The 13,428-nt window shown below is 43.2% G+C and overlaps 1 protein-coding gene across 5 annotated transcripts in view; it reads left to right on the top strand.

The window, feature by feature from the left end:
* nrxn2b (neurexin 2b) overlaps nt 1-13,428 on the top strand; it is a 1,016,923-nt gene that overhangs the window by 410,767 nt on the left and 592,728 nt on the right. The gene's annotated exons all lie outside the window — the stretch shown is intronic.

Here is a 13,428-nt window from a genome sequence, read left to right as displayed (position 1 = left end):
AACCTTCAATTTACCCAAATGCCACTCCTAGAGCGCAGCCAACCTTAGTCTCCATTCACTTCTGATTTCCCTCTGTGCGATCCTGAATAAACCCTTCACTTTCCCAGCTCACACTGGGCTGAGAGGTAGCAGACAGAGGCCTGCTGCTGAAAGGTGACAAATGACTCCGTCCTGAGTACACTTCAACCCGTTCTCTCCCTCGGGGGAAACCTTAAACCTACAGATGTGTTTGTGTGTGCGTGTGCCTGCGTCTGTACAATGTGCGTCCTTAACTGGCCTAGGCCTGATAAGTATGCAGTGCCAGCCTTCACAGAGCCTAGCTGGAAAACCTGGAAATAGGAGTTGATTAGTTAAATCAGGTTATTGGATTTTGGACGTGAAGGTTGTCTGATGCATTATGTAGCAACCAGCAGTAGCAATGGGGGGGGGACAACAACAGAGCAGCAAGATTCGTTCCCCACGGGGAAAAAATTGATGAATCGACGCTGTTTTCAAAATCACTTGTCAACATATTGTGACTTGATTTGAAAAAAGTCTCCAACGTATGCTGTTGTTTCTGAGGGTGAATTTTTCAACCACAGGATTATTTCATCATGACAACCAAATTTCAACATAGACAAACCTTGGGTAAAATATGTTGAAGTTGCACCATTAACTTAACGTCAGTGTTATATCCACTGTCAGAAAAAAAGAAGAAAAAACCATAAGGGTGGGCAGCACCTCCTACTGGAGAATTGATCCATCTACAGCTACCCTTTGGTCTCTCATCGAAGGTTTTAACCAAGCCCAGTTTAGCTATAATATTTGTCACAGACTACAGTGCCTTGCAAAAGTATTCATCCCCCTTGGCGTTTTTCCTATTTTGTTGCATTACAACCTGTAATTTAAATGGTATTTTTGTTCATATAATGGACATACACAAGTGTCCAAATTGGTGAAGTAAAATAAAAAATAAAAAAACTTGTTTGAAAAAATTACAAAAATGGAAAAGTGGTGCGTGCGTATGTGTTTACCCCCTTCGCTAGGAAGCCCCTAAATACGATCTGGTGCAACCAATTACCTTCAGAAGTCACATAATTAGTTAGATTGCACACAGGTGGACTTTATTTAAGTGTCACATGATCTCAGTATATATACACCTGTTCTGAAATGCTCTAGAGTCTGCAACACCACTAAGCAAGAGGCACCACCAAGCAAGCGGCACCATGAAGACCAAGGAGCTCTCCAAACAGGTCAGGGATAAAGTTGTGGAGAAGTACAGATCAGTGATGGGTTATAAAAACAATATCCGAAACTTTGAACATCCCACGGAGCACCATTAAATCCATTATTAAAAACTGGAAAGAATATGGCACCACAACAAACCTGCCAAGACAGGGCCGCCCACCAAAACCCATGAACCGGGCAAGGGGGGCATTAATCAGAGGGGCAACAAAGAGACCAAAGATAACCCTGAAGGAGATACAAAACTCCACAGCAGAGATTGGAGTATCTGTGCATAGGACCTCTTTAAACCGTACACTCCACAGAGCTATGAAAGAGTAACAAGAAAAAAGCCATTGATTAAAGAAAATAATAAGCAAACAAGTTTGGTGTTCGCCAAAAGGCATGTGGGAGACTCCCCAAATATATCGAAGGTACTCTGATCAGATGAGACTAAAACTGAGCTTTTTGGCCATCAAGGAAAATGGTATGTCTTGCGTAAACCCAACACCTCTCATCACCCTGAGACACCATCCCCACAGTGAAGCATGGTGGTGGCAGCATCATGCTGTGGGGATGTTTTTCATGGGCAAGGACTGGGAAACTGGTCGGAATTGAAGAAATGATGGATGGCACTAAATACAGGGGAATTCTTGAGGGAAAACTGTTTCAGACTTTCATAGATTTGAGACAGGGAGTGAGGTTCACCTTCCAGCAGGACAATGACCCTAGGCATACTGCTAAAGCAAAACTTGAGTGGTTTAAGGGGAAACATGTAAATGTCTTGGAATGTGTCACGAACCGTCTCGAAGTTCGAAAACAAAAATGGAGACAACGTGGAGATAAGGAATAACATAATATATTTATTAACGGAAGTAAACTAAATACAATTAACAATGGCGTGTGTAGTCAGTAATCAGTTGTGTAAGTGAGTGGTTGCGTGAATAAATGTGATAATGAGGGGTGTTGAAAGGTGCCAACGCAAACAAACAAAACAGCCACAAAAATACCACAACCAAAATCTATCAGTGTGTCTGCATGGAGAGAGTCCAGGTGTGTCCCATGTCACTGACGACCCTCCCAGCTCCGCCCGCCAACATCCTAATAAGGAAAACAAGAGCAAAGAGAAAGAATGCGGCAGACAGAGTGGGAGGGTCGTCACAAATGGCCTAGTCAAAGCTCAGACCTCAATCCAATTGACAATCTGTGGGATGACTTAATTGCTGTACACCAGTGGAACCCATCCAACTTGAAGGACTTGGAGCAGTTTTGCCTTGAAGAACGGGCAAAAATACCAGTGGCTAGATGTGCCTTGCTAATAGAGACCTACCCCAGGAGACATGCAGATGTAATTGCTACAAAAGGTGGCAATTGACTTTGGAGGGGGTCAGTTTTTTTGTCTTATTTCTTGTTTGTTTCACAATAAAACATATTTAGCATCTTCAAAGTGGTAGGCATGTTGTGTAAATCAAATGATACAAACCCCCCCAATTAAAAATGTAAAAATCCAGGTTGTAAGGCAACAAAATAGGAAACATGGCAAAGGGGGGTGAACACTTTCGCAAGCCACTGTATTACCAATGTACTATCGTGAGAATGATTGAGAAATCTACACTTACGAATGAAATGGATTCATTGTTGTTATCAAAGTAATTCCAAACGGTAGGTTTAACAGAGCAGATTAAATGTGACCATCCTTTATCAAACATCAAGGATACTATTTAGGCCTATATAACATTTGCAAAGTCAACAACAGCAATTGTTTGAATTCAACACAGAATAAAAAAAATAGACAGGGTTAGGGTTTCAAGCTCGGGTTGATTTCACATTTTATTATATTTAGGGACATTTAGTTGGTTGTCGAAGCAACCAAATACCAACATTTAAAGGATATGTATCTTCTGCTTGGATAGTTCCATAGATATCCATCAAATGTTGATTATTTGGTTGCGTTGACAACCAAATACAATTCAAAATCCCTTTTGAAATACAATAAATATCCCATTAACATGTCGACAATGTAACAAATGAATCCAAATATGTTGGATTCATGTCTCCAACTCAACCATCAATAAAAATTGGGATATGAGAATGGGATTAAATCAGTGGCTCAAATGGAACTAAGTAGTTGCGTTGTAAACCAAACACAATTCAATATACATTCTGTAATACAGTAAATCTTACAAACTTATGTAACATTCAACCTTAAAATGAGTAGCACATCCATGGCCACATTTTGAGGTGACTGTAACTATAAATGTCTTACGATCTTCAAAATTGCTTTAAGAATCTCAAACAGCGTTGGTCACTTGCACCATGTACTTTATCTGAATTTCAATACAGATCATTTGGTTCTGCTATTAGATAAAGCACAATGATATTACATTAATCTATATAAATAAACAACATTTCTGAAATTATATTTTCATTTGAACTTTACTTTACTTTTTATAAGCGCAGTGATAGACATTTTGGGTGACAACTTAACCAAAAATCTGACTTAGTTTTTCCATTGTTAGTAGCCCATTCTTTTAGTAGCCCATTCTGATGCCTGTCAGTTTGGGCTGCTGCCAATGCTATGTTATATCGACTAGTTATCGTGTCAAAACAAGTCCAAATGGCAAAGATTTTACCCTGCAAATAAATCACAAACAAGCACCAACATTTGAACCTTTAGAGAGGACTGACATAAACACATAGGTATTAATTACAGAAATTAAGGTTACAATGAGTTTTAGGTATGTGTAGGGCAATGTGATAGACCAATACAGTATACATAAGCATACACACAACTTTCCACACGTGCACACCCTTACTCACTGTTCTCGGAGTAGAGGAGACTACATAATTGCTTTGCTCACAGTGATGGGAAAGGAAGGCCTGTGGACAGTGTGTGTATTCATTAAAATCCCATTACTCAGATTAAAGGCACACTACACTGGAGAGGACAAATATCCTAACAAGCTCCTGACCGTATTTACGTTGAGAGGAAAAAACAACCACCATAAACCATCCAGCCTGAGTTTGGTCTGTTGGTACAACCATGGGATGCCAATTTTGATAATTACTCTGGGGATAATTTGGGCGACGTAGTGCACTGTCCATTTGTTGATGACATATCACACTGTTCTAAATATAACTACAATTAGCTGAGAGCCTTTCAATTGATTGATGAAGATTATTACGGCGTGCTACCCACAGTCCTCTGTTGGGCTGTGGGAGAGAGAGAGGCGGAGCTGTAGAGAGGAGAGAGGTCCTCAGCGCCAACAGTTACTGCAGCAGTCATGGGGCTGCAGCTCTACTCGGCTCCTGCTCCAGCTCTTTGAAGCCAAAGGCTGGTGTGGAATAAACATGTAACACACCCAAACCAGTGGGTTCTGGCAAGATGGCGCCAACAGATCGGGCAGCTCTGTTTATAGCTCCTTAGCAACTTTGCAGTATTTTTTTTTTTTGTGTGTGTTATTTCTTACATTATTAGCCCAGGAAATGTTGTGTGTTATTACATACAGTCGTAAATACCTTTTGGATATCAGAGTGGCGGTAAGTCACCAGCATTACGACTGGGAATACAACTTTCACGAATTGGATCATTTGGTCGTACCCCCCAGGGCAATTGAAATGATTCCAGAGGCTGATCCAAAGCACAACCGGCAGAGAAGAGGTGGACTTCTAGTATGTCTTAGGAGGCATGTACACTATCCACCGCTTCCGAGTACATTACTCAAGACAAGCTCAGGCCGAGAATCTCCTTCCAGAGAGACACCAGAAATTGTAACATACTCTGTTTCACAGAAACATGGCTCTCTCGGGATGTACTGTCTTTGTCCATACAGCCAGCTGGGTTCTGAGTACATCAGACAGACAGGAATAAAGAACTCTCTGGGAAGAAGAAAGGCGGGTGTGTATGTTTCCTTATTAACTACTCATTGTGTGATTGTGATAACATTCACCTGACCTATAATACCCCACAATCAAATGCTGACCGTATTACCTCCCAAGATAATTATCTTTGGTTATAGTCACAGCCGTGTATATTCACCTCAAGCCGATACCACGACGGCCCTCAAAGAACTTCACTGGACTTTATGCAAACTGGAAACCACATATCCTGAGGCCATATTTATTGTAGAAATTTTGAGGAAAACGCTACCGGAGTTCTACCAACACATTGACTGTAGCACTCTCTCTGCGAAAACAGACCACTACTACTCAGTTTTTCGGAATGCCTACAACGCCCTTCGGCAAATCTGATCAGGACTCCATTTTGCTCCTCCCTTCCTAAAGGCAGACTATCAAACATGAATTACCCGTGCTAAGGACGATTCAACGCTGGTCTGACCAATCGGAATCCACGCTTCAAGATTGTTTTGATCACGCAGACTGGGATATGTTCCGGGTAGCCTCTGAGAATAACATCGACGAATACACGGATACGGTGACAGAGTTCATCAGGAAGTGTATAGGAGATGTTGTACTCACTGCGACTATTAAAACCTACCCTAACCAGAAACGTGGATAGATGGCAGCATTCGCAACAAAACTGAAAGCACAAACCACTGCATTTAATCATGGCAAGGTGACTGGGAATGTTGCAGAATACAAACAGTGTAGTTAATCCTTCTGTAATGCAATCAAACCTGCAGAATGTCAGTGTAGAGACAAAGTGGAGTCGCAATTCAACAGCTCAGACACGAGACGTATGTGGCAGGGTCTGCAAACAATCACGGACTACAAAGGGAAAACCAGCCATGTCGCGGACACCGACGTCTTGCTTCCGGACAAGCTAAACACCTCCTTCGCCCGCTTTGAAGATAACACAGTGCCACCGACGCGGCCCGTTATCAAGAACTGTGTACTTTCCTTCTCCGTGGCTGACGTGAGGAAGACATTTAAGTGTGTTAACCCTCGCAAGACTCCCGGCCAAGACGGCGTCCCTAGCCGCATCCTCAGAGCATGCGCATACCAGATGGCTGTAGTGTTTATGGACATATTCAATCTCTCCCTATCTCAGGCTGCTGTCCCCACTTGCTTCAAGATGTCCACCATAGTTCCTGTACCCAAAAAAGCAAAGGTAACTTAACTAAATTACAATCGCCCCTTAGCAGTCTTCTGTCATCATGAAGTGCTTTGAGAGGCTAGTTAAGGATTATATCACCTCTACCTTACCTGACACCCCAGGCCCTCTTCAATTTGCTTACCGCCCCAATAGATCCACAGACGATGCAATCGCTATTGCACGGAACACTGCCCTATCCCATCTGGACAAGAGGAATACCTATGTGAGAATGCTGTTCATTGACTATAGCTCAGCATTCAACCCCATAGTACCCTCCAAGCTCATCGTTAAGCTCGGGGCCATGGGTCTGTACCCCACCCTGTGCAACACGGTCCAGGACTTCCTGATGGTCCGCCCCCAGGTAGTGAAGGTAGGATACAACACCTCCACTTTGCTGATCCTCAAAACAGGGGCCCCACAAGGGTGCATGCTCAGCCCCCTCCTGTACTCCCTGTTCAACCATGACTGCGTGGCCACGCACGCCTCCAACTCAATGATTACGTTTGCAGATGACACAACAGTAGTAGGCTTGATTACCAACCATGATGAGACAGCCTACAGTGAGGAGGTGAGGGTCCTCGGAATGTGGTGCCAGGGAAATAACCTCTCACTCAATGTCGACAAAACAGAAGAGTTGATCGTGGACTTCAGGAAACAGCAGCGGGAGCACTCCCCTATCCACATCGATGGGACCACAGTGGGGCAGGTGGAACGCTTCAAGTTCCTCGGTGTACACATCACTGAAGATCCAAAATGGTCCACACACTCAGACAGTGTGGTGAAGAAGGCGTAACAGCACCTCTTGAACCTCAGGAGGCTTAAGAAATTTGGCTTGGCACCTAAAACCCTCACAAACCTGTTCACCCCCCTATCATCCAGTAGGCGAGGTCAGTACAGGTGCATCAAAGCTGGGACCGAAAAACAGCTTCTATCACAATGCCATCAGATAGCCATCAATAGGCGGCTTCCACCCGGTTACGTAACCCTGCACCTTAGAGGCTGTTGTCCTTTATACTGTACATGGACTTGAAATCACTGGCCACTTTAATAATGGAACACTCGTCACTTTAATTATGTTTACATATTTTTGCTTAACTAATTTTATATGTATATACTGTATTCTATTATACTGTACTTTAGTCTATGCCACTCGGACATTGCTCATCCTAACGTTTATATATTCCTTAATTCCATTATTTTACTTTTAGGATTGTGTGTATTGTTGTGAATTGTTAAATATTACTGCACTGATGGAGCTAGAAACACAAGCATTTCGCTACAACCCGCAGTAACATCTGCTAAACATGTGTATGTGACCAATACAATTTGATTTGACAAGGATCATTATGACTGATGAGGAAAGTTTAGCGCTTGTAGTTATCCCTCTATTTTGTTTTTCTTTTATTCTCTTACTGTTCTTTCACTCACTCTACTTTTTCACTGACTACCATAGCTCATTGTAGCTCATGTGATCAGGTGCTGAATATTTTTGGGTTTTGTATTAGTTGTTAGATGTTACAGTAGCACACATTCACACGTATAAGCCAGGTAGAGGAGAATGGTAGATTGCAGTCAAATACTTGTGGTTTACGGGCGAGCATTAGAATAGAAGAAAGGGGGAAACTGGCGAGAAAGAGAGAGAGTGAACCAGAGAACCAGAAAGAGAGTTCAAGGAGAAAAAGGGAGTGAGAGATGATGCATCTTCTGTAGAGGAGGGCTGAGGGAGAAAATGTCTGCACAATTACTGCGGTTGCCAGGAAGCGTCTAATCAAATGGCACTTGGCACAGCGGGCCTCTAGCCTGCACAGCTGGCGGAGGGGAGAATGGCTGTGACAGGAGGAGAGAGAGGGATTTGAAATCATTTTGCATCACAGCTTAATCTAAAATCCTAAAAAATACATACAATAATTGCTGGCTTCGGTGGCCTATTCGATTTATGAAACACATCTTATATTTGGTACACCAATGCGCTTTTCCTTTGAGGAAGAGATTGTTCAATAGGCGGATGAAAACACTGTCAAGGGATCATAAGAGAGAAATAATCCATGCCTTCATTCTGCAGAAAGTTTTTAACAAGATCCCTGTCAATGGTAATTGTATTAATTCTAATTAAGTGTGTCAGATTTCCTTTGGCTCCTAGTACACTGCATCCTGCCAGCAAGAGTTCTTGAGGGACGGAGGGATGGTAGGAGGGAGGGATGGATGGAGTGTGGAACGCTGGGATGGTGGGAGGAAGAGTGAGCGGGAGAGAGTGAGGGAATCTCGCTGTTGAAAGATTCCTGCTAAGGGTATGTGAGAGAGGGAGCGCGAAAGGGAGGAGCGACGGACAGAAACGGAGAGAGGGGAGAAAATGGTTGAAATATTGATGTAGGGCTCTGGGGGAAACTTCAAAAAGAGGGGATGGGGATGAGCGTAGGTTGGGGTGGCTGTATTGGCACTATTGAGTAGTAGTGGCGAGGGGTGGGTGGCGTGGGGTAAGGGCGGGGAGTGTAATGAACCTCATGCTCTCCCCTCTGGGTGGGGTTTTCTGAGACGCGGGTGATCCGCCCGCAATGGGAAGATCAACAGATATCTCTACATAGAACCACCTGTCTTTCATTCTACTTTCTTCTCTCGATCTCTTTATTTCACACTAACTCGTCAATCCCTCTCAACACGTCTCCTTTCCTTTCTGTCTGGCTCATCCCTGTTTTGTATTACAAAGCCACAAAGTATTTTAACGAAGGACCGGCTTCGCTTTTCATCCAGCTTGTGGGACCTTGAAATACCACAGCGTCAGCCACCAATCACATTGCACCCTGCCTCTGTCTCCCTCTCTCATCTTCACATGGCAGATACATAAACTGCCAATGTAGCGTGTTCACTACGATCAAAGGCAGTTTTGTTGCCCCAAACTCCTTCCCTAAGGTCCTCTGTTCTCTCATTTCAGGGAAGTAAACAGCAGGAGACTTCCCCAGAATCCCTTCATTAGCATCTGGACTAAATACGCTAGGATGACCCAGTGACGTCCTGTTGCGCCTAGCTAGCACTCTTCCCTCCAACCCGCAATACACCCCATGGAGTTTGTTGTTGATTCCTCAATGTGAGCCCAGCTACTGTGGAATCCCCCACTGGGTCCCTCTTGCAAGAGCTAGTTCTCTCATGCACACATTCCTCGGTGGTAGACTCAATGTAACAACAAGAACTGGGTATGAGGTTCCCTATAGCCAAGAGGCTAACCGTGCTAGCTATTATGCTAACCACTCTAGCTATAATGCTAACATCTCTTGTCATGATGCTAACTGTGGTAGCTATGATGCCAGCAATAGCAATGCATTTAGCACTAGCAATATATTCTGAAGCATCCCACACCTTTCAGGCACTCCAATACCCCTATCAAATTTCCCCTTTGGGGGATTAATAAAGTACTATCTTTTCTTACCTGGCTGTCAGCATGTCCACAACAGATGGAGATGTCACTGTTTCCTGAGCTATTAGCAATGCAGTCACGACTCGCATTACATACGTTAGAACAGTGGTCACCAACCTTTTTCAAGATAACTTTCACAGTCAAAAAGCAAGCTGAGATCTAGTGCTCGGATTTTTTTAACCTCACACAAACGGTTTTGTAGGAATAAGGTTTGGGCAGTGGGCCTAATACATTATCACAGCATATTGGCTATATGATTGGTCTGCCAATATTGTTGATCAGACCATATTATATTTAAAAACTTGAGCTTTGATAACCAAATAGATCAGTTGGTTTAGCACTTGTGAGGCACTGTGGAGCATGAATTGAAATAATGTTTTATTTTATTTTACTGGAGTGATGGTACCTGCATCTGATGGTCAACGGGGTCAAATCACGACGTCAGTGATCTTCAGGCCGAAAAGTCGGAGCTCTAGAAAGATGCCCGACATTCCGACTTGGAATTCCAAGTTGGATGACCATTCAAAATTATTTTTCCCAACCGTCTCTCATGGTTCCTGCTCTCTCCTTCCTTTCCTCCTGTAAGACTGACCAAAGAGAGGGGACACCGTCTTCCACCTGATGGCGAAACTCGAATCGCGCCACATCTGCCTCATGCACAAATTCATGTTGTTCCTATGACCAGAATTCAAAAGACACTCGCACATCTGGGCAATCTTTTTTGCAGGTGCATGGTAACAGTTGAACAAGACGAAGGAAAAAGGAAACCGCACACTGCTCTTGATAGTATCACTGATCTTTAATAAGCTTTACGTATCGGCCTCACGGCCTTTCTCAGAGCTTTTGTGAGTTTAAAAAAAAATTTGCACCCTTATGTAGACCTAGTCCCGCCCACATCCGTTCCACGCATCGAAAGGGGTTGGAGGCAAAGGAAAAACAAATAAGTGCTACCAAATATAACAATATGCATTTCATAACTATTCAAATAAAGTGTGTACATAAAACGTATTAAACACGTCTGTAAATCCACAATGAGGACATCGACCTACCAAGCAAGTTTTCATTAATCATTGGGTATATTGTAGGAAAAACATCAGTAATCTTAAATAGGGGCACATGTTAAAATTTACAACTTAACATACATAGGCATTTCATCATTAAGACCTTTAGGAAATAATGTCTGGAGGGTGAAAATCCACAAACATTCTCTTTTACTCAGTGTTATTCATATAATTTCCCCTGTCTGATATCTTAACTTTCTCTTTGCCACAAAATCTAAAAGGTAGAAATGTCATGTTTTAGGTCATTAAAATGTACTGCGACTGGATAATCCCTGTCGTGTCTCCTGATTGAACTCTTATGTTCACTGATTCTGTTTGAGAGAACAAGAGGTTTTTACCTACATAGCACAGCCCACATGGACATTTAATAATGTAAATAACATGGGTGGTGGAACACGTAATATTGTTATTTATTTGGAACCGTTTTCCTGTATGTGGCAGAAATATTCACACTTTATCATGTTGTTGCACTGGGTGCATCCGCTGCGTTTATAGCTACCATTTGGAAGATGGCGTAAAAGAGCCTGGCTGATTTTCTTTTGTGGTTAGCAGTTGGCATGGACCAATTTGCGTAAATTGCGACCTCTCCTATATACAATAAGTGGTGGATTTTTTAATTCAGCCGGCAAAGCTGGGTCCGGTGATAAATGATAGATTTTGTGGCATAGAGAAAGTTAAGATATCAGACAGGGGAGGTGATATTAATAACAATCTGAGTAAAAGAGAATGTTTTACAGGCGTGTTTAATACGTCTTATTTACACACTTTATTTGAATAGTTCTGAAATGCATATTGTTATATTTGGTAGCACTTATTTGTTTTTCCTTCGCCTCCAACCCGTTTCGATGGGTGGAATGGATGTGGGCGGGGCTAGGTCCACATAAGGGTGCTAATTTAAAAAGCCCTGACGAAGGCCTCGAGGTCGATGCGTAAGGCTTATTAAAGGGCAGTGATACTATCAAGAGCAGTGTGCTTCCTTTTTCCTTCGTCTTATTCCTATGACCAGAGAAAATATTCCTTAATATTAAAATCGACACGCCGAGCTGCTAATAATAATAAAACACAGGGCTATCACTACTCATTCATTGCGGCTGCAGCCCGAGTGGAAGTATGGAGAAGTTCGTTTTGTAATAGTGTTGAATATAAACAGTGACAGTGCTGAATATAAACTTAAACATGAACTCACTCATAAAAACAGCAGCTCTTTGCTGTATTCGTTGACAGTCTCTCGGTGGTCATGGTTTTAAAAGCTATTTAATCTTACGTAGGCTGTAGCCTATTAAACTTGTCTGTTGCCAGGGTCATGGAAACTCTGTAGCCACGGTGCGTTGAGCTATCCGATTGGGCAGTAGGTGCACTTGATTTAGTCACAGATTTGCCGGTCCGCCGGCCAGGCGGAGTTTGTCTCATGGGAACACTTTGCTTACATGGTGTGCAGGACTTTTGAATCAAGTGCACCTACCGGCAACAGCTCAACACATATTTTAAAAAAGGAGCGCAAGCCTTTATCGTTCGTTGACTTTTTTACAGAAATATTTGGTGATCGACTAGGAATGCCTTGAAGATTGAGATCAACCAGTTGGCGACCACTGTGTTAGGATTCTCAGACTTATATCACTTAGACTCATTAGCAGGTATGTCACACCCGCTGAAATAAACACCCTCTCACACTGTCAAAAACCTTGTCTTTTACTGGGCTAATGGAAACCAACTCACCCCTAGGGTCTCCACGGGTCTCCACGCCTACATATTATAATCATGCCTACACACACTCACAGTATATATAGTACACACACAACCACGCAGCTCATCGTGAGCTCATCTAGTGCCCACACACTGCATTTTACCTGTGTGTGTGTGCGTGATGAGTGGGTGAGAAAGAAAGGCTCATATGTCTAATTAGCAGTCTTCAGAGGCTAAGTGCCTCGTTAAAGCCAACAGCAGATGTTGACCGACAGTCAATAAAGCAGAGACTGTGTACCAGAGCTCAGGGAGGTAGGGAAAGAACACATTCATTTTGGATAATAAAATCAGGGTTATGGTACAGGCCTGGAGGGCAGAGAGAGAGAGTGGGACGGAGCTACAAATGTGAGTTAAGTGAGTGAGAAAAGTGTAAAGTTGAGAGAGATGGGGTTGAGAGAGAGAGAGAGAGAGAGAGAGAGAGAGAGAGAGAGAGAGAGAGAGAGAGAGAGAGAGATTTTAATTAGGGTGTTGCCCGGTACGAGGCCACAGCCTGACATGGTGGGCTCCCCACGTCGGCCATGTCTGCAGGAGAACGCATTGGAATTTGCTTAACTTTCTAGATGGAATTAAAGTGTTGGGGGTCTGTATTTGTGTGTGGGACGGTGCATGTGCCTGTACTGTTAAGTTATCTGCTAAGTTTGGAAGTACACACACATACCCCAACTCCAGAGTGATGTCATAACCGCCTATGTCTGGCTAAGCGGACTGTGCAGTCAGGAGTGAAATGTAAATGCAGACGTGGTTATTAAACAAACAGCCTATCACCCTCTATAGACGGCACGCCATAGAGGTGTCGCTAACGACGACTCATTTGTTGGGTGTAGAGAGAGTGAGTGTGTGTGCCACGGAGGGCCACGCAAGCATAGGGCCCCATTTTCTTCACTGGCTACATTGTTGATGCTCTTAACCAATATATAATACACAGGAGACACCGAGGAACCCATTACCTATGTTGG

The sequence above is a fragment of the Oncorhynchus kisutch genome, linkage group LG16, assembly GCF_002021735.2.
Source record: "Oncorhynchus kisutch isolate 150728-3 linkage group LG16, Okis_V2, whole genome shotgun sequence".
Classification (NCBI taxonomy): Eukaryota; Metazoa; Chordata; class Actinopteri; order Salmoniformes; family Salmonidae; genus Oncorhynchus; species Oncorhynchus kisutch.
Note: the sequence above shows the minus strand (reverse complement) of the source record. Positions and strands in the feature narration are given on the sequence as shown.